This window comes from Schistocerca gregaria, chromosome X, assembly GCF_023897955.1.
Source record: "Schistocerca gregaria isolate iqSchGreg1 chromosome X, iqSchGreg1.2, whole genome shotgun sequence".
Classification (NCBI taxonomy): domain Eukaryota; kingdom Metazoa; phylum Arthropoda; class Insecta; order Orthoptera; family Acrididae; genus Schistocerca; species Schistocerca gregaria.
In genome coordinates, this window is record NC_064931.1 from 578,079,092 (window position 1) to 578,103,332 (window position 24,241).

Below are 24,241 nucleotides of genomic sequence, written 5' to 3' on the forward strand. Positions count from 1 at the left end.
CTTTTATAGCAATCTACATGCGAGAAAGCCATTTCTATAATAATTCAAGAATGGTAATTCATACAATTCCCGTAACACATCACTTGTTCATTATTTCTTTCCACAACAACGATACGTATATTATCAGAAACATACAAGTAACTAGATGATCGAATTATTTAATAGGCATTACTTACTTTAGCACAGTTATGTTAACATACATATTTTCTTACGTAGAAGCAATGGTCATCACATAGTTAGAATATCTTCAAAAAGGAAAGAAAATAATTAAAATGTTTTATCACAGGGAACATTCGAGCGTTTTTGTCTACACATACGCTGGTGTGCAAAACTGAAGGAGGAAAGTAACTTTCGCATGATGTGTCACTGCCAAGTAGCTCGATAAAACTTTAACCAGTTATAGGAATAACTGCTACAGAAGTTAATAGAAAGTAGTTAGGAATAACACGAATGGAAATGACACTTTTTTTACAAATACAGTAATTACACAAAAGTCGCCGCAATCTACGATACTCCCCTAGACATTAGAAAAGGAGGGTATATGGTTCATTGGATGTGTGATCACCGCGGACGTTAATGCATGCTCCGGAACGTGCTCCTATGCTAGCCACATAGATGGTAAGGTTTTCTTTTGGTAGGGCGTTCTATTTCTCCACTAGCGCGGTTCACAACAGTTAAATGGTCGTTAGTGCATGTGGACGTGCTGTAATACATTTGCTCGAGGATTACAACACGTGTTCGATGGGATTTAAGTCGTGGGAACTGACAGGCTATTCCATTCGACGAATATCCTGTCGTTCCAAGAGCTCTTACACCTGCTCTGTTAGGTGCCGTCTCGCATCGTCATCCATAAAAACTAAATCAGAGCCGAATGCACTCCAGAAAAAACGAACATGGGAAAGCAGTACAGTGTTACAATAGCGTTGACCGGAGAGTGTACCCTGTTCAAAAATTTGGAAGTAAGCACGTTCATGTAATACTATGTCTCCTCACACCATAGCACCTAGACCACCAAACCGATCAAGTTCGAGAATATTCCTGGTTCCATTACGTGCTCTCATATACCAATAGATGGGAACACTTAGAAAGGTTTCGATGTCAGGGAAAGCATTTTCATCTTCAGATCTAAGAAGGTATCTACATTGAACTGCATTTTATGATCTATACAACGAAATTACACAGCGTGAGTGACGTCGTAATTTATTCTAATTATGGTTCAAAAAAGTTCAAATGGCTCTGAGCACTAGGGGACTTAACTTCTGAGGTCATCAGTCCCCTAGAACGTAGAACTACTTAATCCTAACCAACCTAAGGACATCACACACATCCATGCCCGAGGCAGGATTCGAATCTGCATCCGTAGTGGTCGGACGGTTCCAGATTGTAGCGCTTAGACCCACTCGCCCACCTCGGCCGGCTCTAATTATGAAAGTAATATCTGCACAGAGAAAATATCTCGCACGTAATTTTGTGCGACAATATGTTTAGCACAGATACGAATTTAGATTAAAACAGTTCTCAACTTATAATGGTTTGACTTTATATCTGTCAATGGATTTATTTCACTGAAGATGAAAACAATGCGACATGAAGATTACGAAAATACTTACTTGATATTTTCTCCAGAATAAAGTAACAACTATCTACAGCACTTACTAGCACTATACTGAAGGTTATCAGAGTTTGAGTCACTAAGGACATTATCTTTTTGTTCTTTAAATAATGGAATTTTATGCAAAAAGTTTCTCTGCTTGGCAATTACTCTCTCCTATCGTGTTATCACTATTAAATAATCTTTCTGTTTTGTCTGCAAAGTGGTAAAAAATATGTTACAATATGACGAATTAATTTTCTTCAGCAGTTAGTGTGAAAAAATTTTTCATCTAATATCTGCAAGTAGCTGTGTGCTTACCTCTATTTCAGCAACATAAAAATATCGTCTGCTCATATGAATGTTACGATGCAGCGCTTTTTTTAAACGTTTGATTTTTATAACAAGTAGCATCAAATTCAGAAATACTAATAACAACATTCCCAAATGTTATAGTCTGAACTACAAGAGAGAAAATACTCTGTGCACTTAATTTTTATTGTGTTTCAAATACCTAACTCAGAGCAATACGACAATTTGCCCCGTTGTGTGGGCTGTATTTGCCAAATCTGTCGTCTAAACCGTCAGTATTTATTGTTTTCTGCAAGTAAATAGGTATTTTGTAGTTGTAAAGTGCGCTACTGCTAAAGCCAATTAAGGCACATGTAATACCTTTAGGTAGGAGATGTAATTCACTGGGTAATGTTGTTCCATCAGTGAAATTTTGCCAGGAACATAATCGAGAGAGAAAAGTTTCACAAAATTATGAACATATTCTGAATTAAGAGTTACAGGTCCCTGGAAAACATTCAATAGCCTCTGCTCTTTAAACCATGTATTAGTATTTCCAATATCCCACCAAGGAGTGGTTATTTTTAAGAAAGTGGCTACACATTCTCGCTGTTCAGTTGTTTTCTTTAGGCTTAATTTGAACGAACCAACTACTGTTATATCATTATGCGTCCGTGAACTGGAAATATATGTTCATAAAAGAAAATATCTACACGAAATGCTAAACGAACACAAAGACGTTAAATATAAATACTACCACAAAAACTTCATTGACATAATAAAATACGAAAAGGGATATCCACATGGAAAAGAAAACATACACAGACCATTCATAAAATTGTTGTTGTTGTGGTCTTCAGTCCTGAGACTGGTTTGATGCAGCTCTCCATGCTACTCTATCCTGTGCAAGCTTCTTCATCTTCCAATACCTACCGCAACTTACATCTTTCTGAATCTGCTTACTGTATTCATCTCTTAGTCTCCCTCTACGATTTTTACCCTCCACGCTGCCCTCCAATACTAAATTAGTGAGCCGTTGATGCCTCAGAACATGTCCTTCCAACCGATCCCTTCTTCTAGTCAAGTTGTGCCACAAACATCTCTTCTCCCCAATCCTATTCAATACTTCCTCATTAGTTATGTGATCTACCCATCATAAAAAGGACAATAAAAACAACGAAATGTAACGTCATCTCTTGTAGGCTAACGAGTGAAGTGGTGCAGTGGGTAGCACACTGGCCTCGCATTAGAGAGGACAACCGTTCAAACTCGCGTCCGACCATCCTGATTTAGGTTTTCCGTGATTTCCCTAAATCGCTTCAGGTGAATGCCGGGATGGTTCCCGTGAAAGGCCATTGCCGACTTCCTTCCCCATCCTTCCCTAACCCGACGGGCCCGATGACCTTGCTGTTTGACTCTTTCCCTGAATAAACCAGCCAACCAATCTAGAAGGCAGTATGTACTTCGTAAACATACAACATCATATTACAGAACTGTCAGAATCTTGAACTGTAAAAATATCCGTTAAAAACGCATTTTGTACGTATTGTAAATAGAAAAAATATTATACGTACCGAGACTTAACAGAAAACATATACTGTAGATATAATATGGTCGTCACTTTCAACTAAAACTAAGTAGCAGTGCACATGTAAACATAAAACAGCAGCGATTTACGTATAGATAATCTTACCAATGTTATTTTCACGTGTCACTTGATTATGGTAACTAAGCCGAAAGAGGACTGTACTGTAAATTATTTAATATAATACTTTATTGCAGCTTCCTTTGGAGCTTTCATTTACATTATGTATTACAATTCCGTATAGTGTGCTGCGGACCCAACAGAACATAAAATTTTGACAATACTGTCATATGAAATAACGGGGAATATTCTGCAACTTCTACATTTAAAATTAAGCTACTGAAGTTCGTTGAAGCAATTAGATGGTGGTGGTTAGTGTTTAACGTCCCGTCGACAACGAGGTCATTAGAGATGGAGCGCAAGCTCGGGTTGGGGAAGGATTGGGAAGGAAATCGGCCGTGCCCTTTCAAAGGAATCATCCCGGCATTTGCCTGAAACGATTTAGGGAAATCACGGAAAACCTAAATCAGGATGGCTGGAGACGGGATTGAACCGTCTTCCTCCCGAATGCGAGTCCAGTGTGCTAACCACTGCGCCACCTCGCTCGGTTGGAAGAAGCAATTAGACACAGTAAACCCTGACTACAATACAAAGCCATTCCATCATATGTTCATATTAAAATAACTTCAACCAAGTGCTACAACTCAAGAACAGTGAAATAACAATGCTGATGAAGCAAGAAATAAAGAACAAATTACACCATAAAGAAGTCTTGAGCCAAGAACTGTATGTAGCATACCTTCGTTTGAGTAACAGCGTTGCTAGATAGATGCGTATGGCATTCTAGTAAACAAATTCGAGGTGCCTATAACACTAAGTTTAATAAGCTAATACAAATCCAACACTACACGAAAAACCGACGGAGGATTTATTAGTCTCCATTCCAATTACGCACAAGGATAAAAGAATCTCACAAATATTAACTTGACAGGTGATGAATCTAATCTACTTACCAAGCGCCTGAAATATAATTTAGCACCTAAATTACACAACAGTTCCATGAGACGTGTAATAGTCACAAAAAAGGGGCCGCTGACATGCCAAGTCCGTCAATTAGAAAGCAAAATGAACTAACAATTAATCTAGCAAATATTGCAGAGAAAGAGTTCAACGAAGTGAAAATAAATAAAAAACGAAAGGCAAAACACATTGCCCTCAGAGCATAAATAAAAAATTACAAGCAAACGATTCAATTGCAGTAAAACCGGAAAAGAAAATTGTACCGTTACAATAAAGCGCAATGACTCGGTAAACAAAGTTATGACATCTTTCGAAACTAACTACATTACAGAAATACCGGATAATCCAACAAACGTATATGCAACGCAAATAAAGAAAAATATTACAAATCGCAATACAATACTAACGGAATTTGAAAAGAAATCATGTATTATTATGAACCGACGCAGGCCAACGTTACTTGCTCAAACAAAGAATAAAATACTGACTATAATCCATCCAGTTGTACAGTGTATGAATAGCCCTACATACTTGATAAATAAAAAATTGAACAAATTATTAATAGACTGTATACAAACAACGAGAAATACACCACAAAAAATTCGCAAATACTTTTGCAAAGGCAATAAAAGGCATAGAAGTTCCACTTAATGGAAAACTTTACTCTTTTGACACTAAAAAGATTTCAGTAGAGGAAACAATAGAAATCATAAAACAAAATGTTTTACAACATAGGAAAACACCTACCGCAGGAACTTAGGAAATCATAGATCTCCTTAAAATTACTTCATTCCAAAATTATTTTGCATTCAATGGAGGAACTTACATTCAATCAGTTGGAGTATTTATGGAAAACTGTGTATCTGGCACAACTGCAGGTATATTTCTCAACATATTAAAAGAAAAATTTTTCATTACATAGTGGCCAATACTTAATAAAATCATCTAATGTTATAGATATGTAGATGACAATTTAATGCTGATTGATGGAAACAATACAGACGTCAATAATATCCATTTGCATTTAACGGCCTCCATCAGAATATCGAATTTACTATGGAAATGGAAGTGGAGGAGTCAATAAACTGCCTTTACCCCAAATTTAGAAAAGACAATAGGCACACATTTGGCATACTCAAAAAACCTACCACCACAGGTAATGTAATAAATGTTAACTCTTGCCATCCAAAACAGCAAAAGCATACCTTCTTCCGCTCAATGATTAATAGAATAATCAGTTCAAATATAGAACAAACAGCTATACCTAAAGAAGTGGAAACACTGTGTTACATAGCCTGCAAAATGATTTTTGTCTAGATATAACAACAAAATTCTATGAAAACTCACAAAACCGAAACTCATCATAATCCATATTGCTTTACATCTTACTAGAAAAACGTTAAAGTCACAGAACAGCCTCCATACCTACAATTTTCCTAGGATGACTATCAAATAAGATAAATGCACTATTCAGTTTCACACATACAACTGCCTTCCGTAAAAGATAACAATCTCATGACGAAATTACGTTCAAGCACAGTATAAAACTCTGAACATGCCCCTTCTGGAATATATAGAATCACCTGTGGCCACTGTAACAATTTGTACGTTGGTCAGACCGGTCAAAACTTTATCACCAGATTTAAAGAGCACAAAGCTGAGAAAAATTACACGGAATCCCGAAAGGTCTTTCTACGAATATTATCGAAAAACTGGAAATATGTATTCATACAAAAATACATCTACACGAAATTCAAAACAAATACAAGGACTTTAAACATAAATATCATCTGGGAAACGTTATTGACATAATGGAATCGAAAAGGGAAAGTCATATGGAGAACAAAACATTCACAGACCATAGATAAAATTTAACGGAAAATAAAACCAACGAAATGGTAAGCTGTATATTATTTGTAAACATCGTAGTAAGGAATTGTCAAAATATTTAACTGTCAAAATATTTGTCAAAAATGTATCTCTTTACGATTTTGTAAATACAAAAAAAATTATACTTACCAAGACCTGAAAAAATTACTATTTATGGAATACGGTCGTCACTTCCATCTAGACATAAGTACCAATGCAAATTATAACCTAAAACAGTTACGATCTATGTATAGATAAGCTTACCAGTGTCATGTTTGAAGGATACTTGATAATGACAACCAAGCTGAACCAAGGCTGTAGTGTAAAATATTAAATATAATACCTAATTGCAGCTATTATGGGGCTTTCATTTCTATCACGTTAATGTCTTGGCCACCAAATTTATCTCATCTGAAGCGAATGGAACGCATTTGGAACACCATCGTGCATCTGCTGCGCGCCCATAAACCATCGGCCGGTAATTTATAGGAATTGCGTGATCTGTGCGTGGAGATCACGTGCACATATCTCCGGAAGACAATCAAACATTTATCGAATGTATGCTACGTATAATCGCTATCGTATTGCGCTCCAAAGGTGGGCCAGTGCCCATTAAACTGGTTCTCGCATTGTTTTGGCTCATCAGTGTATTATCAGGGCGGGTGGTATGTTAATACGCCGTAGAGTGCTGCTCTCTATTTGCGTTTACAAAATGATCAAACTCTTTTTTCCATAACTTCCAAGTCAATCTCATAGTTGAAATGTATACTTAAATTTGATACCATAAAGGTCTACTAACTGTGAAATTTTCAGATTTTTATCTAGTCCCCTACAAAGATATTGCAAGCTGAAAATGGAAAAAATAAAAAAATAAAAACATTTTTAAATTGTGTGATTTTTAAGTTTAAGCTGCTCACCATTGATATTCTATGAAAAGCAACTATAGTATACAGTGTAATAGCAGAAAAATGCTAAAAGTGATAAATTAATCTTACTTTTGAAAACTACTGTTCAAAATTTGAGTTTTTTAAATTTGTGGCTGATAACTTCGAACTATTAAAAATATATTAAAGAATACATTCAGCTAAGTGATAATGATGCTAATTTGTACCCAAGATTGTGTTGAACGAAATGCATTTTATCTGAAAAGCCTACGACAATCCACTACTGAATCACTGTAAGAAATGTAGATGGTTGCAAATACGAAGCAACGCATGTGGCCTGCGACAAATATGGCCGCCATTTCAAAATAATAAACAATTTTTTAAAAATATTTTTGTTACTACTAAACATTGGGGAATTCACCCAGCAAATATAAAGTTTATCAGATGTGGTCAAGAACCAATTATTCTTTTCTTGGACCACTTGTTATGGATTGACCCTTCATGCGTAAGGTTACATGAGCTGTATTTCGCGTCGTGAGAGGTAAAGTCGTTCACTGTATGTTCAAGGGTCATACAGGATCCCGATTTATCAAAGCAACACATCTAGGCCCTATATTTACTAACTGATCTAACCAAAAGGGAAACACACACACACACACACACACACACACACACGCACGCACACACACAGCAGCACCAGGTAGACGCTACGGATACGCTAAGATGGGGCATGACCATGCAGTGACAAACTGTTAGCTTCCATTCACTGTGTATTATCTTTGATAACATTCGTGATAATTACTAAAACTCTCTAAGGGAAAGAAAAAGTAGTAACCTTAAAATGACAAGGTGGCTATGCTCAAAATACAGGACGTTATTACAGAATTTGGTAATGGATTGGACACAGGCAAAGACACAGACAAAGTTATTCTACTTTAGACCATTACCTACACACAAAGGCGGAATGGACCACGTTAATTTATCACGGGAATTTAGCACATTACCCTCTTCATATGTTTGAGAGAATGACCCACGTTCATACACTCACATGGGAATTCCAAAGAGATAGGAATAAACAAGAGAAGACAGTCCATCGTCCTTAAATACAGCAAATTCCAGGGAGTCGCAGATTCTTCATTTGATCGCAGGGGTATTGGAGCTGGTTTGACTCATGTGTCTAAGATACTTCCAGCTAGGTAGATTGCGGTCAAAGCTGGAATGGCCAGACCGCGTGGCCTCCAACACTAAGGCAAAAAAAAAACATCATAACATTCTCTCTGCATTGAATTTAGAGCAAACAGAATTGGCATTATTGCCACCTAGGTGCTTCTGAGGATTGCGAAAGGGAACTAGTGCAAATTAACCACCAGTTTCACAGCGACCTTGTGACTGTTTACTGCGTCATGGAACAACTTGAATTCATGATCCTAATTTTAAGATGAAAGAATTAAACTTCACTTGCTAAACAAAAAACAAGTAAAATGAAATCAGTCCCTCATACCAACAGACTTGAACATAATCTATCTTATCAAATCCCAACATGGTTTAATATCTAGCAATACCTTCCATCAGAAACGTGCATACTTAGCAGCTGCCCGTGTCCTGGTGCCCTTCGAAAAAAAAAGAAAAAAACGGTACCTCTCTTTTACTGTAGTAAGGATTTACTGTATAGTAAGTAAAGCAGGCTGTAGTGTTTTGGTTTCATCTCTGAACGTCACTGTACCATTTTGCTATTCGCTCGTACACCCTACATATATCTTAAGATTTCTTCTCATACAGTAGAAGAGTACTGAAATTAAGCACGCTACAAAGCCACTAGCGATAGGGTCTGATATAACAGGATAACTTTTTTCGCCGAAATTGTATAAGAATGTAGTATGCGAAATGGAAATCTGCTACCAAAGACTAGTCATAATAAGGACGTTTTTCTGATGTATCAGGTCTGCATGTTATCCATAGTACAGATAGTACAGATAGCACATACAGTCTTTAGTCGCGATGGTCGGCCACAATGCACGTATCATAGGACGATTACATGTAATATTCTCATTAATTATCATCACACAGCCTGCAGAAGGGATTTATTCTGACTGATCATTATTAAGAATACAGAACAAAGTGGATCGTTTACCAACTCTACTAGTAGTATATCTGCAGAAACAGCACCTCAAATATACAGGCTGGCTATAGTTAAATTTTCTCTACTTAAGAGGGCCCCCCGTAAAAAGTGAGTCATCGTAGGACAAGGAAATTTCGTAGAAATATTTGTAAGAACATGTGGAAAAGAAATAACGAATAAAATTGTTGAAAGAAACACATTTTAATTTCAACACTAGTGGGCAAAAATCCGATTTCTTGATGGTTACACAGTTTGGAACGATCATCCAACGATTCTGTTTTCTCCTGGAGTAGGCCGATGGTAGAAGTTACTTCTGTCTTGGCTGACAATGCTAGAAGCAACGTGTAATATTCAGCCAGTGCACGACCTGTGTCACGCCAACTGTACATTCCATGGTTCACCGTTCGAAAAATGCTGCAAACCATTGTGAAATGTCATCCGTACTAACTTAATATTACTCACCAACTCTTGCCACGCGACGCAGCCATTCGAGTACACTTTGCTCTTACGTTCCTTACAAGGTAAAATTTTAAATTTGTGGTAAGATCTTACGGGACCAAACTGTTTACGTCATCGGTCCCTAAGCTTACACACTACTTAATCAAACTTAAACTAACTTGCGCTGTGGGCAACACACACACCCATGCCGAGGGAGGACTCGAACCTCCGACGGGGGGAGCCCTGCAGACCGTGACAAGACGCCTTAGACCGCGCGGATTTCCTTAAAAGGGTTGAAGTTGACGACGACATGTGGTCTCGGAACATTTTGTGGAGTGATGAAGCACGCTTTACGCTCACTGGGGCAGTGAACATCCACAATTGTCGTATGTGGGGATCGTCACCGCCAACAAAAGTTCATGAAGTTCCCCTGCGAAGTGAACACGTCAGTGTGTAGCGTCACTTCACGTCACGGTTCATGATTGGTCCAATTTTGTTTGAGGAACACGGACCTCAACGACCAACGACATTCAGTGTGACCAGCACACGTTGCTGTGATCTGCTTCGCCGATATGTGAACCCTACTTTACAGCAGAGATGTGCTTTGGACTTGACGGATTAGATTCACGATGGAGCTCCGCCTCACATTGCTTTTGAGGTCACTCGTTTATTCAGGAACGCAGTAAACACCGAATCATTCGTCGATCGTTCCAAACTGCGTATCCACTAAAATCACCGGATTATAACCATCTCACATGGAAATTAAAATGTGTTTCTTGCAATAGTTTATTCGTTATTTCTATTCCATATGTACTTACAAATGTTTCTGCAAAGTTTCATGACCTACGATCATTTATTTTTCATGGGACCCTCTCAAGAACAGAAACTTCAGTTTAGCCACCTTGTAGAAAATGACTCCCAGTATTTTTCAAAATATCACGTAATGATGAACACACACGATTTCAAAAACTACAAATGTTCATAAATAAGCACAGTTGAATCAATCACAGGACCAGTGCAGGCTGCCTCAAAATGGTCTTAACGCATAACTTTAATACGGACCAGATAAAGCCATGACCGGATTGCATGTGCAGTGGAAAACGTGGTACCAGAATGGTGTGTAGTAGAGATTCTGGATATCGCATACATCTACATCTACATCTACATGACTACTCTGCAATTCACATTTAAGTGCTTGGCAGAGGGTTCATCGAACCACAATCATACTATCTCTCTACTATTCCACTCCCGAACAGCAAGCGGGAAAAACGAACACCTAAACCTTTCTGTTCGAGCTCTGATTTCTCTTATTTTATTTTGATGATCATTCCTACCTATGTAGGTTGGGCTCAACAAAATATTTTCGCATTCGGAAGAGAAAGTTGGTGACTGAAATTTCGTAAAAAGGTCTCGCCGCGCCGAAAAACGTCTATGCTGTAATGACTTCCATCCCAACTCGTGTATCATATCTGCCACACTCTCTCCCCTATAACGCGATAATACAAAACGAGCTGCCCTTTTTTGCACCCTTTCGATGTCCTCCGTCAATCCCACCTGGTAAGGATCCCACACCGCGCAGCAATATTCTAAAAGAGGACGAACGAGTGTAGTGTAAGCTGTCTCTTTAGTGGACTTGTTGCATCTTCTAAGTGTCCTGCCAATGAAACGCAACCTTTGGCTCGCCTTCCCGACAATACTATCTATGTGGTCCTGCCAACTGAAGTTGTTCGTAATTTTAACACCCAGGTACTTAGTTGAATTGACAGCCTTGAGAATTGTACTATTTATCGAGTAATCGAATTCCAACGGATTTCTTTTGGAACTCATGTGGATCATCTCACACTTTTCGTTATTTAGCGTCAACTGCCACCTGACACACCATACAGCAATCTTTTCTAAATCGCTTTGCAGCTGATACTGGTCTTCGGATGACCTTACTAGACGGTAAATTACAGCATCATCTGCGAACAGTCTAAGAGAACTGCTCAGATTGTCACCCAGGTCATTTATATAGATCAGGAACACTAGAGGTCCCAGGTCGCTTCCCTGGGGAACACCGGATATCACTTCAGTTTTACTCGATGATTTGCCGTCTATTACTACGAACTGCGACCTTCCTGACAGGAAATCACGAATCCAGTCGCACAACTGAGACGATACCCCATACCTCCGCAGCTTGATTAGAAGTCGCTTGTGAGGAACTGTGTCAAAAGCTTTCCGGAAATCTAGATATACGGAATCAACTTGAGATCCCCTGTCGATAGCGGCCATTACTTCGTGCGAATAAAGAGCTAGCTGCGTTGCACAAGAGCGATGTTTTCTGAACCCATGCTGATTACGTGTCAATAGAGCGTTCCCTTCGAGGTGATTCATAATGTTTGAATACAGTATATGCTTCAAAACCCTATTGCAAACCGACGTCAATGATATAGGTCTGTAGTTAAATGGAGTACTCCTACTACCCTTCTTGAACACTGGTGCGACCTACGCAATTTTCCAATCTGTAGGTACAGATCTATCAGTGAGCGAGCGGTTGTATATGAGTGCTAAGTAGGGAGCTATAGTATCAGCGTAATCTGAAAGGAACCTAATCGGTATACAATCTGGACCTGAAGACTTGCCTGTATCAAGCGATTTGAGTTACTTCGCAACCCCTAAGGCATCTACTTCTAAGAAACTCATGCTAGCAGATGTTCGTGTTTCAAATTCTGGAATATTCCATTCGTCTTTCCTGGTGAAGGAATTTCGGAAAACTGCGTTCAATAACTCCGCTTTAGCGTCACAGTCGTCGATAACAGTACCATCGGCACTGCGCAGCGAAGGTATTGACTGCGTCTTGCCGCTTGTGTACTTTACATACGACCAGAATTTCTTCGGATTTTCTACCAAATTTCGAGACAATGTTTCGTTGTGGAACCTATTAAAGGCATCTCGCATCGAAGTACGTGCCAAATTTCGCGCATCTGTAAATTATAGCCCATCTTCGGGATTTCGCGTTCTTCTGAACTTCGCATGCTTTTTCCGTTGCCTCTGCAACAGCGTTCGGACCTTTTTTGTGTACCACGGGGGATCCGTTCCATCTCTTACCAATTTATGAGGTATGAATATCTCAATTGCTGTTGCTACTATATCTTTGAATTTGAGCCACATCTCGTCAACATTCGCATAGTCAGTTCGAAAGGAATGGAAATTGTCTTTTAGGAAGGCTTCTAGTGGCACTTTATCCGCTTTTTTAAATAAAATTATTTTGCGGTTGTTTCTGATGGATTTGGAAGAAATCGTATTGAGCCTAGCTACAATGACCTTGTGATCACTAATCCCTGTATCAATCATGATGCTCTCTATCAGCTCTGGATTGTTTGTGGCCAAGAGGTCAAGTGTGTTTTCGCAACCATTTACAATTCTCGTGGGTTCGTGGACTAACTGCTCGAAATAATTTTCGGAGAAAGCATTTAGGACAATCTCGGAAGACGTTCTCTGCCTACCACCGGTTTTGAACAAGTATTTTTGCCAACATACCGAGGGTAGGTTGAAGTCGCCTCCAACTATAACCGTATGAGTGGGGTATTTATTTGTTACAAGACTCAAACTTTCTCTGAACTGTTCCGCAACTGTATCATCGGAGTCTGGGGGTCGGTAGAAGGAGCTAATTATTAACATAATTCGGCTGTTAAGTATAACCTCCACCCACACCAATTTGCACGGAGTATCTACTTCGACTTCACTACAAGATAAACCACTACTGACAGACACAAACACTCCACCACCAATTCTGCCTAATCTATCTTTCCTGAACACCGTCTGAGACTTCGTAAAAATTTCTGCAGAACTTATTTCAGGCTTTAGCCAGCTTTCTGTACCTATAACGATATCAGCTTCTGTGCTTTCTATTAGCGCTTGAAGCTCAGGGACTTTTCCAGCGCAACTACAACAATTTACAACTATAATTCCGACTGTTCCTTGATCCAAGCACGTCCTGTAATTGCCAAGCACCCTTTGACATTGCATTCCATCCCGCACTTTCCCGAGGCCTTCTAACCTAAAAAACCGCCCAGTCCACGCCACACAGCCTCCGCTACCCGTGTAGCCGCCAGCTGAGTGTAGTGAACTCCTGACCTATTCAGCGGAACCCGAAACCCCACCACCCTATGGCGCAAGTCAAGGAATCTGCAGCCAATACGGTCGCAAAACCGTCTGAGCCTCTGATTCAGACCCTCCACCCGGCTCTGCACCAAAGGTCCGCAGTCGGTTCTGTCAACGATGCTGCAGATGGTGAGCTCTGCCTTCATCTCGTAAGCAAGACCGGCAGCCTTCACCAAATCAGATAGCCGCTGGAATCCAGAGAGAATTTCCTCAGATCCAAAGCGACACACGTCATTAGTGCCGACATGTGCCACCACCTGCAGCTGGCTGCACCCTGTGCTCTTCATGGCATCCGGAAGGACCCTTTCCACATCAGGAATAACTCCTCCCGGAATGCACACGGAGTGCACACTGGATTTCTTCCCCTCCTTAGCCGCCGTATCCCTAAGGGGCCCCATTACGCGCCTAACATTGGAGCTCCCAACTACCAGTAAGCCCACCCTCTGCGATTGCCTGGACCTTGAAGGCTGAGAATTATCCTCTGAAACACGGCAGGCAGCTGCATCTGGCTCAGCCAGAGACAGTGCCTGAAACCTGTTTGTCAGACGCACCGGGGAGGCTTTCTGATCAGCCTCCGGGGACGCCTTTCGCTGCCTGCCACGCCTTGGAACGACCTCCCAATCAACCACAGGCGAGGGCTCAGCCCCACTGCGGGCAGCAACCGGGGCAACCACAGCGGCAGACCGATATGGGGACAGACGGGACGAGGTTGACATCTCCGTGATACCCGAGTCCGGCTCCCCACAGTGGTGTCCATTGGCAACAGCCTCAAGCTGCGCGGCCGAAGTCAGCGCCGATTGCAGCTGTGAGCGAAGGGATGCCAAGTCAGCCCTCATCCGAACACAGCAATCGCAGTCCCTGTCCATTCTAATCGATGTTTAACAGCAGTTACCGAAACACGAGTCCGTGCCTAGATAACGCTGGGGGAACATGCAAAGAATGTATCAACTAACCTGTACAAATGCCTAACGACTGCGCTACAATCTGCTGAATTTACGATTACAGTAACTAAAACTCGAAATTGCACCTCCTATACGAAACTCACACGCAATTTAAATAAGAATCTACGAAGTAAACACTAAAGTGCGATGCTACAACTGTCAAATACTATAATACGCCCGAAATATATGAATTAAACAATGCAAGTACCCAAAAACACGCAAAGAAATTAATTAAACTATCTAACAAATAAGTAAGCTAGGGTTATACGACTTGCTGCTGCAGCTGCTTATCCAACGGCGGCAGGGAGCACACTAACTGACCAACCGACACTGGCCGTTCACAACAAAAACAGAAGACAGACGACTACGCGAATTTGCACTATTCAGGTACTAAGGCGCGATGCTACAACCCTCAAATACTATAATACGCCCGAAATATATGAATTAAACAATGCAAGTACCCAAAAACACGCAAAGAAATTAATAAAACTATCTAACAAATAAGTAAGCTAGGGTTATACGACTTGCTGCTGCAGCTGCTTATCCAACGGCGGCAGGGAGCATATATTCGTTACTGTATAACAAATGTACCATAAGACTCTTAGTAGCGTTTTATTCCTACCTGAACCGTTTCGTTACTCGCATTTTTCCTTCCGCTCATGCAGTTCGTAACTGGTTGATTGCTTTATTATTCCTCCACTTCGTTAACCTCAACGCACTCAGAGATACTCTAACGTCTTTTTCCCGGGACGTTTCTTGCTGACTCGGTAATTTTCGTATCCCTCCAGTTTCTAGTTGTCAGTGTAGCAAGTCGCTAGTGACCTAAAGAACCCGGTACATTTTGTCAATCGCAATGTTTTCTTTCCCGTATGCAGTTCGTTTCTGGCTCAGACTGATTCGGCAGTATTCGCAAGCCTCTAATTCCTTACGCCAGATACGTTTCGTTTGATCTTTGAATTGAAACGTAATGAGTGAGCTATTGATGGCGTGGGTGACTTCTGCATGAACTGTACATCTCCGACATTATTTAGATGTACTTAAGTCTCGTATAGAGTGTTTAGTTCGACTGTAAAATCAAATTAAGATATGAGCTGAACGAAGAGATTAGCCCCATTTTACAACTCGTTCTACTATTCATATATGTTTACAGTAAAAGCAATTTAGTATATTTCGTTACTTTGTAGTTCAATTACAATCTAGCAGAAAAGAAAGCCAGCGGTGTGCGTGCGTATGTTGCGTGTGTGTGGGGAGGGGGGGGGGGGGGGTTCTCTCTTCTCAGAGTGAACTCAGAAAATATAGTTAAAGAGACGTCTCCGTCACAGGATGTTCACAAAAAAGAAAGTCTCTTACTATCTACATAACCTACATCATACACCGCAAGCCACCTAACGGTGTGTGACTGACTGTACCTCGGGCTTATCCCTTCTTCTCTGTTTCATTCGCAAATTGTGTGTATAAATAATGATTGACATTGTCGGTAAGCCTCTGTATTAGTTCTAATTTCTTGAATTTTGTTGTTGTGTTCATTTCGTGAGATGTCTGTGGGAGGAAGTAATATGTTGTCCGACTCTTCCCGGAAAGTGCTCTCTTGAAATTTTAATAGTAAACCTCTCCGAGATGCACAACGCCTCTCTTGTAGTGTCTCCTACTGGATTGTGTCGAGGGTCTCTGTAACGCTCTCGCGCCAACTGCACCATCTCGTGACGAAACGCGCCGCTCTTCGTTCGATCTTCTCTCTCTCTCTCTCTCTCTCTCTCTCTCTCTCTATCTCTTTATCTATCTATCTCCCTCTATCTCTCTCGTCAGTCCTACCTGCTAAGGGCGCCATATCCATGAATAATACTCAAGAATCGATAGAACAAGCGTCTTGTAAGCCACTTCTTTGGTGGAGGAGTTACATTTCCTTGAAATTCTTCTCAGTATTTCATCTGCTTATTCTACTATTTGTTTCGTGTGGTCGCCCTATAATCAGGAAAATTACTGAAGATATTCTCCAAGTTCTCTCTGGAGTGCTGTATCACTACAGCTCCAGATACAGACCATCTACAAAATCACCTAGTTACCATTTTTGAGCGACGTTGGTGCTTATCCTCACCGAGGTTAATTCACTTAAGGAATCCGTGGTAACCTCGTCAGATATTATCGAATTCCTTATTGCAATAAATACGTCGCCATCGCTATCAATTAACATATGTTTACGATAAATATTCCAAATTGTGCTTAAGATTTCGTTGCTTTTCACTTCCCGTTTCAACCAACTTTGTCTTCCTAATACTATCTGGGCATTATAACCTTCTATAAGCGACATTAATTCTGGGGTTTTTCTTTGGATGCTTCTGCAATATAATATCATATTAATCTTTCATATATCCGATCTGCGAGGAAAAGCATTCTGTGAGAACGTCGTAGCAAATGTATCTTCGATTTCGGCTGGCAGTTGGTCTCATATCGCAAGGGGGTTTCTCTAACATAAAAATTCCCAAGTGCACGTTACAGATTCTCCGCTACCGAAGACGTCGCTTTCTGTGTGCAGCCGATAACGGCTCTGTTAAGAGGAGACCCTACAATTCTCCACCCGAAAGCGGAGGTCCAGAAATTCACATCCGATACCATAGCAGAGACGTCTTAGCGTCTGGTTTAGACTTTGCCATTTGTTCCAAGCTAGAGGACCGCGTTAGAGCCTGGAATTAGACGCTGAAAATAGTCCGTTCAGCCTGCATCCTCCTGTGTTGCTAGCTGCCTCCACCAAATCAGCCATCCAGCCGATAAGAGTCGAGGATAGCCTCAAAACCCAAACAGCAGTGCTCTGGATATCCACCGGCATAACTTCCTTCACGTCATGGACGATCCACCCAGAAAACATGCAGAGGTCAGACTAACATTTTTGCCGCCCTGCATGCTATTTCCCTGAGGGGCTCATACCTACCTAAGAGCTCCCAATGCCTACCATATCTGTCCTCTGCACTTGTCCGGACTGGGTAGGAACATCGGCCGCGGTCTCAACAGGAGAGGCATCTTGTGCTGTCTGAGAGGTATTATGAACACTGGGTAGCACCTCACACCTGTTTCTAAGGCGTAAGGAGCGATCCCTGCGGCTCGTCCCCTATTTCGCCTTCCGCCCAGTGACACTCAAACCCACCACTGTCTGTTACTCACCCTCAAGCGAAGATCATCTGATCAGATGTTGTGTATCATAAGACACAGTGAGGACGAGGTAAACAGGGGATTCCAGAGACACCCTTATGCTGTAGTTCTCGTCACCTGTGCCCTGATGTCACCGCAGCTTTGAGCGGTAGCCAGATGCATTTCAACTGTGGCCACTGCAGCCTCCAGCTGCTTACGGACAGCAACAAATTCTCGATGAGTATGCTCACAACAAGCACAGTCCCTCTCCATACCGCAGAGTAAAAAAATTGAATAAATTCTAAATATCTCTTATCCTTCGCGACAATGGGCGCCCCCACACCGCCACTGCAACTCTTGCCGTCATCCGGAGACTGAGATTACAGGTAGTACTGAAATACCCATATAGCCCTGAGCCGATTAACATGTGTTTGGACCCATTAAGGATGCTCTCAGAGGACGATGCTTTGATAGAGATGAAGAAGTTAAAGAAGCGGTGCATTCTTGGCTGCGAGCACAACTAAAGACCTTTTATTCGAATGGAATATAAAAGTTGGAGCAACGGTATGAGAGGTGTATGGTAAAGGAGAGTAATTACACTGAAAAACTACATTTTGTTTGTATCTCTAAGTGAAATATAGGCTTCACAAAAAATAGTTTGCTGTTACTTTTTGTACCACCCTCATGCAAACAAAGCAGTGAGGAGTAACTGAGGAAATGCGTCACTGACCATTAAAATTGCTACACCAAGAAGAAACGCAGATTATAAACGGGTATTCATTGGACAAATATATAATACTAGAACTGACATGTGATTACCTTTTCACGCAATTTGGGTGCATACATCCTGAGATATCAGTACCCAGAACAACCACCTCGGCCTTGATACGCCTGGGAATTGAGGTACAGCTGCCCATGCAGTTTCAACACGATACCACAGTTCATCAAGAGTAGTGACTGGCGTATTGTGACGAGCCAGTTGCTAGGCCACCATTGACCAGACGTTTTCAGTTGGTGAGAGATCTGGAGAATGTGCTGGCCAGGGCAGTAGTCGAAAATTTTCTGTATCCAGAAAGGTCTGTACAGGACCAGCAACATGCGGTCGTGCATTATCCTGCTGAAATGTAGGGTTTCGCAGGGATCGAATGAAGGGTAGAGTCACGGGTCGTAACACATCTGAAATGTAACGTCCACTGTTCAAAGTGCCGTCAATGCGAACAAGAAGTGACCGAGACGTGTAACCAATGGCACCCCATACCATCACGCCGGGTGATACGCCAGTATGGCGTTGACGAATACACGCTTCCAATGTGCGTTCACCGCGACATCGCCAAACACGGACGCGACCATCATGATGCTGTAAACAGAACCTGGATTCATCCGAAAAAATAACGTTTTGCCATTCGTGCACCCAGGTTCGTCGTTGAGTACACCATCGCAGGTGCTCCTGTCTGTGATGCAGCTTCAAGGGTAACCGCAGCCATGGTCTCCGAGCTGATAGTCCATGCTGCTGCCACCGTCATCAAACTGTTCGAGTAGATGGTTGTTGTCTTGCAAACGTCCCCATCTGCATGGCTGCACGTTCCGTTACAGCCATGCGGAAAAGATGCCTGTCATCTGGACTGCTAGTGACACGAGACCGTGGAGATCCAGCACGGCGTTCCGTATTACCCTCCTGAACCCATAGATTCCATATTCTGCTAACAGTCATTGTATCTCGACCAACGCGAGCAGCAATGTCGCGATACGATAAACCGCATTCGCGACAGGCTACAATCCGACCTTTATCAAAGTCGAAAACGTGATGGTACGCATTTCTCCTCCTTCAACGAGGCATCACAACAACGTATCACCAGGCAACGCCGGTCAACTGCTGTTTGTGTATGAGAAACCGATTGGTAACTTTCATGTCAGCACGTTGTAGGAGTCGACACCGGCGCCAACCTTGTGTGAGTTCCCTGAGAAGCTAATCATTTGCATATCACAGCATCTTCTTCCTGTCGGTTAAATTTCGCGTCTGTAGCACGTCATCTTCGTGGTGTAGCAATTGTAATGGCAAGTAGTGTACAAACAGACACCCGCAAAAGAGATAATTACCCAACTGCGGTGCACTGGGGTTGGAATGTATCCAAAATATAAACGAGGAGAATAAACAAACAGTAAAATCTGCTCTGCCTAGTTCTCACTACAGCGTAAGACCGAAATATCCGCTAGCTGTTAAACCATAAATAAATTTCACTTCTAAAAATGGATTTTGGAAACACTGCTTACACAAAAGCTACGGCAGGAAATAAATACGCTAACTCTACAGTCCTGATCTAAACTATACACTGTGTACTAACACGAGATTTGAACGGAGCCACTAGCTGTGGCTCTTCTGTCGGCAATCCCTCACACAGATATGAACTAAAACTTACGAAAAAAAACGGAGTAAATTAATAATCGCATGTCTACACAGTAAAATACAATATTCACTGCCTCGATGAAATACGTGAGAAGCTAAACTAAATTACTGTTTATCAGACAAACCAGTACAGCTACATGCGTCCTCTCTGTTCTGTGACTGAGGCTACGTTTATTTGTTTCTTTTGGAGCCCTATTGTGCAAGTAGAAAGGCGGCTGAGCGAAGCGCTCTATGCTGACAGAGACAGAGAGAGAGAGAGAGAGAGAGAGAGAGAGAGAGATGGTGGGGGAGTGGGGAGAGTGAGTTAGGGAAAGGAAATACTTACCAGTGCCGGTGTTTCACACCCTGTATGGTGTCATTTCAGTACTAGACGGACTGCTGCGTGGAAAGCATACGCACTCACGTGTAGCGATTCTGTTATTGCTAAGTGTTTTTTTTTTCCAATAGAAATACTGCCGCCTATTGAACAATATACTGCTGATTTTGTACACAGTGCAGTTGCCTGCCCCACGACAGAATCATCGTATATAGCAACAAGAAGAACACACAGAAATTATTTTAGATTGTGAAAACTAAGACATTGACAGACGACCAAAGATTATTGCAGTCATATAAGCCTTTAATAGGAGCCTTGCTGAACAAGAATTGAAGAACATGAATTCTAGTAAAGTACAATTGTTATAAGCAAGGCAGACACTTACGTACACAACAAGTGTAGAACTAACTAATAAATTATCCACTGATAGTGTGCAATAACGCTATAGTGTGTGTCAAAGTTAAACAATAAATTGTTCAACCTGCACTCACGGCAGTGAACTTTAAACAGTTAAACTAAAGCTATTTGTTGGCGATATACTTGTGCTTAATAAAATAAACCTCGATATCCAGTTGGGAGAATATAGACTATTACTTGACCAGGTAATGACATCACAAATGATCGGTGTTATGAAACATAAAATTATTTTAAACAGCACTCACATGAGCGCTCTTCAGGATCACTGGTTGTCTCTACATAAATAAAACACAAAATTTCGTAATAAATATTTCACACATACTGCATTTTTCTGCAACGTATGATTTTCTTGCGCCTATACCAGCTCGAAGAAATTCTAATGACAATCCACGGCTGCACTGCGGCGTCCATGTTGGTTGGCGATATCGTCTATTTCACAGGAACACTTTACAGAGTATCGGCATTGATAAGCAGCAGCAGCTTCATTCTCGTTTTGACTAGTTGTTCGATGAGCAAGTGATAATCAAATTTCTTTGTATGCTTTGTTGACTTTTAGAGAGAGAATCCTGGCATTGTCCATCACAGTTGCTGACCGAACCCGTGGGAGGTATTGATGTAGCTGCTCTGTATATCAGTGTTTGAATACACTAGGAATTTTACAATACTTTATTTGTTCTTTCACCAAATACTCTTATGGTCAACATATAAACGTAGCAAGAACAGCATTTCCTACCACCGACAACAGTTGCCGTTATTGAGGTGACATGCTTGCACACAACGACTGCACATCCTCATCACAGGGCCAAAGAAGTTTAGGCAAACCACAGCAACACTGAAGCCAACACAACAAAGTTATAATTTAGACCAATTTATTAAAATAAATTATACTTTACTCGTCTTGAGACTGAAGAGGATGTTTGGCACTTTAATACAATGTTACTACCTGTCTTTGATCGCTGATCTCGTTCTGAACTATGACTAACATAATTAGTAGAATGTACAGTTGAGCTCTTCTGAGTGCTTTCTGTAATGCTAGCTATTTGAAATTTCCGCAGATCACAAGTTAATGTGAATTCGAATGTAGTTCGTTCACGCTCAACTACCGAGAGGATTCTCGGTCTAGATAATTTTTCTTTTTAGAATCGGGACTCTGAGTAAGTTTCGACCTATAGAATACTTTGTGGATGTTAGATTTCGATGCTTGGAAAAAAGACAATGTCTTTTTCACAAAACCCTATCAAAGACTGATTTCTGTATCCATAAATGTGCTTGAAAGAAAGCATTGCATCGTGGCCATTAGCGGAACCGCGGAAACTGGCGCCAAAGCCAAAACTCTAATTCCCCTCCACCTCCTCCAATCAATTACGCCTCATTCTTTGTTTACTCCTCTCCACCGCTTAGCGTGTTTGGTTGTTTACTGAGACCAGCATTACTTGAGAATGAAGTAAAAGTTCCACATATCAATAACTTCATTTTTGTATGATACAGTTTCAAATATGGAACAACACATATTCAAAAATCACGTTACTTGCAACAATAACGGTATTAAACTTCCTGGCAGATTAAAAGTGTGTGCTGGACCGAGACTCGAACTCGAGACCTTTGCCTTTCGCGGGCAAGTGCTCTACCAACTGAGCTACCCAAGCACGACTCACGCCCCTTCTAAGCTAGCGCAGGTGGTGAATACTGCTGGTCTCGCACGCGGGGTGGAAGCAAGGCTCACAATTTGCAGTATTGTTGCCATAGTTGATCAGGGTCCTTTGGTTTGGAGCCGAGTGCAGGGTCTCCGCCAAAGGCCTCGTCGACTGTGTGACGGTCTTTGGTGCATATTTCTAGACATGCATTATCGGGTGATGATTTGTAGGACTCCCTTTGATAGGTCAGGGGTGCACTACACAAAGGAACCAGCTACTCGGGTAGCAGAATGCTTTTGGAGAAGACAAGAGGGTTTTTTAGGCTAGATAACGGTTTGAGGTACTCTGATAAACACTCGCTAGTCGATACGAAGCAAGAGAAGCCAGACCGCGGTCAGAGTAAAAATATTTCGAATACAAAAGTTTTATCAGTAAACTGTCGAAGTATTCGTCACAAGGTTCCAGAATCTACTGCCCTCCTCGAAAGCTGTCGCGCTCAAATCATTCTTGGGACCGAGAGCTGGCTGAAACCTGTGGAAAGCACTGAGATATTTAGCGAGTCGTGGAACGTATATCAGAAAGACAGATTAGAGGCGATATGACGAGGAGGGTTCATTGCAGTTGACAAAAATGTTGTCTCTCTTGAGGTTGTCGAGGGGGTAGTCGCCTGGTCTCGGGCGCCTTGCACAGTTGGCGTTGCTCCCTCCATCGGATGTTGAGTCCACCCTCAGGCATGATTGTGTCGTTAGCTTAAGTGAGATTAAGTAGTGTGTAAGCCTAGGGACCGATGACCTCAGCAGTTTGGTCCCATAGGAACTAAGCACAAATTTCCAATTTTCTATTGAGGTCAAAGTAGAGTGCGACAGCGAAGTTATTTGTTCATGTATGACAGGTGTAGGTGAAACCAAGTGAATTGTTGGATGTTTCTGCCGGTCACCCGATTCTGCTGTCACAATTCTACAGTCATTCGAAGAAAGTTCAAATGGCTCTGAGCACTATGGGACTTAACATCTGTGGTCATCAGTCCTCTAGAACTTAGAACTACTTGAACCTAACTAACCTAAGGACATCACACACATCCATGCCCGAGGCAATATTCGAACCTGCGACCGTAGCGGTTATGCGTTTCCAGGCTGAAGCGCCTAGAACCGCACGGCCACACCTGCCGGCGAAGAAAGTCTACGGTCAACAGCGCGCAAGTACCCAGTTCATGCAATACTAAGTGGAGGCGATTTTAACCTACAAAGTATAGACTCCGATGTCTATGGATTCATTGTGGGGAGTACAGACAGACAGTCATAGAAAATACGTTTGAACACATTTTCTGAAATCTGTCTTGAGCAGCTAGTTCGGCAGCTCACACGCCATGGAAATATCTTCGATCTTGTAGCTACAAACCGACTAGATCTTACGACAGCTTCAGTATAGAAATAGGCATTAACGATCATGATGTCATTATAGCAACT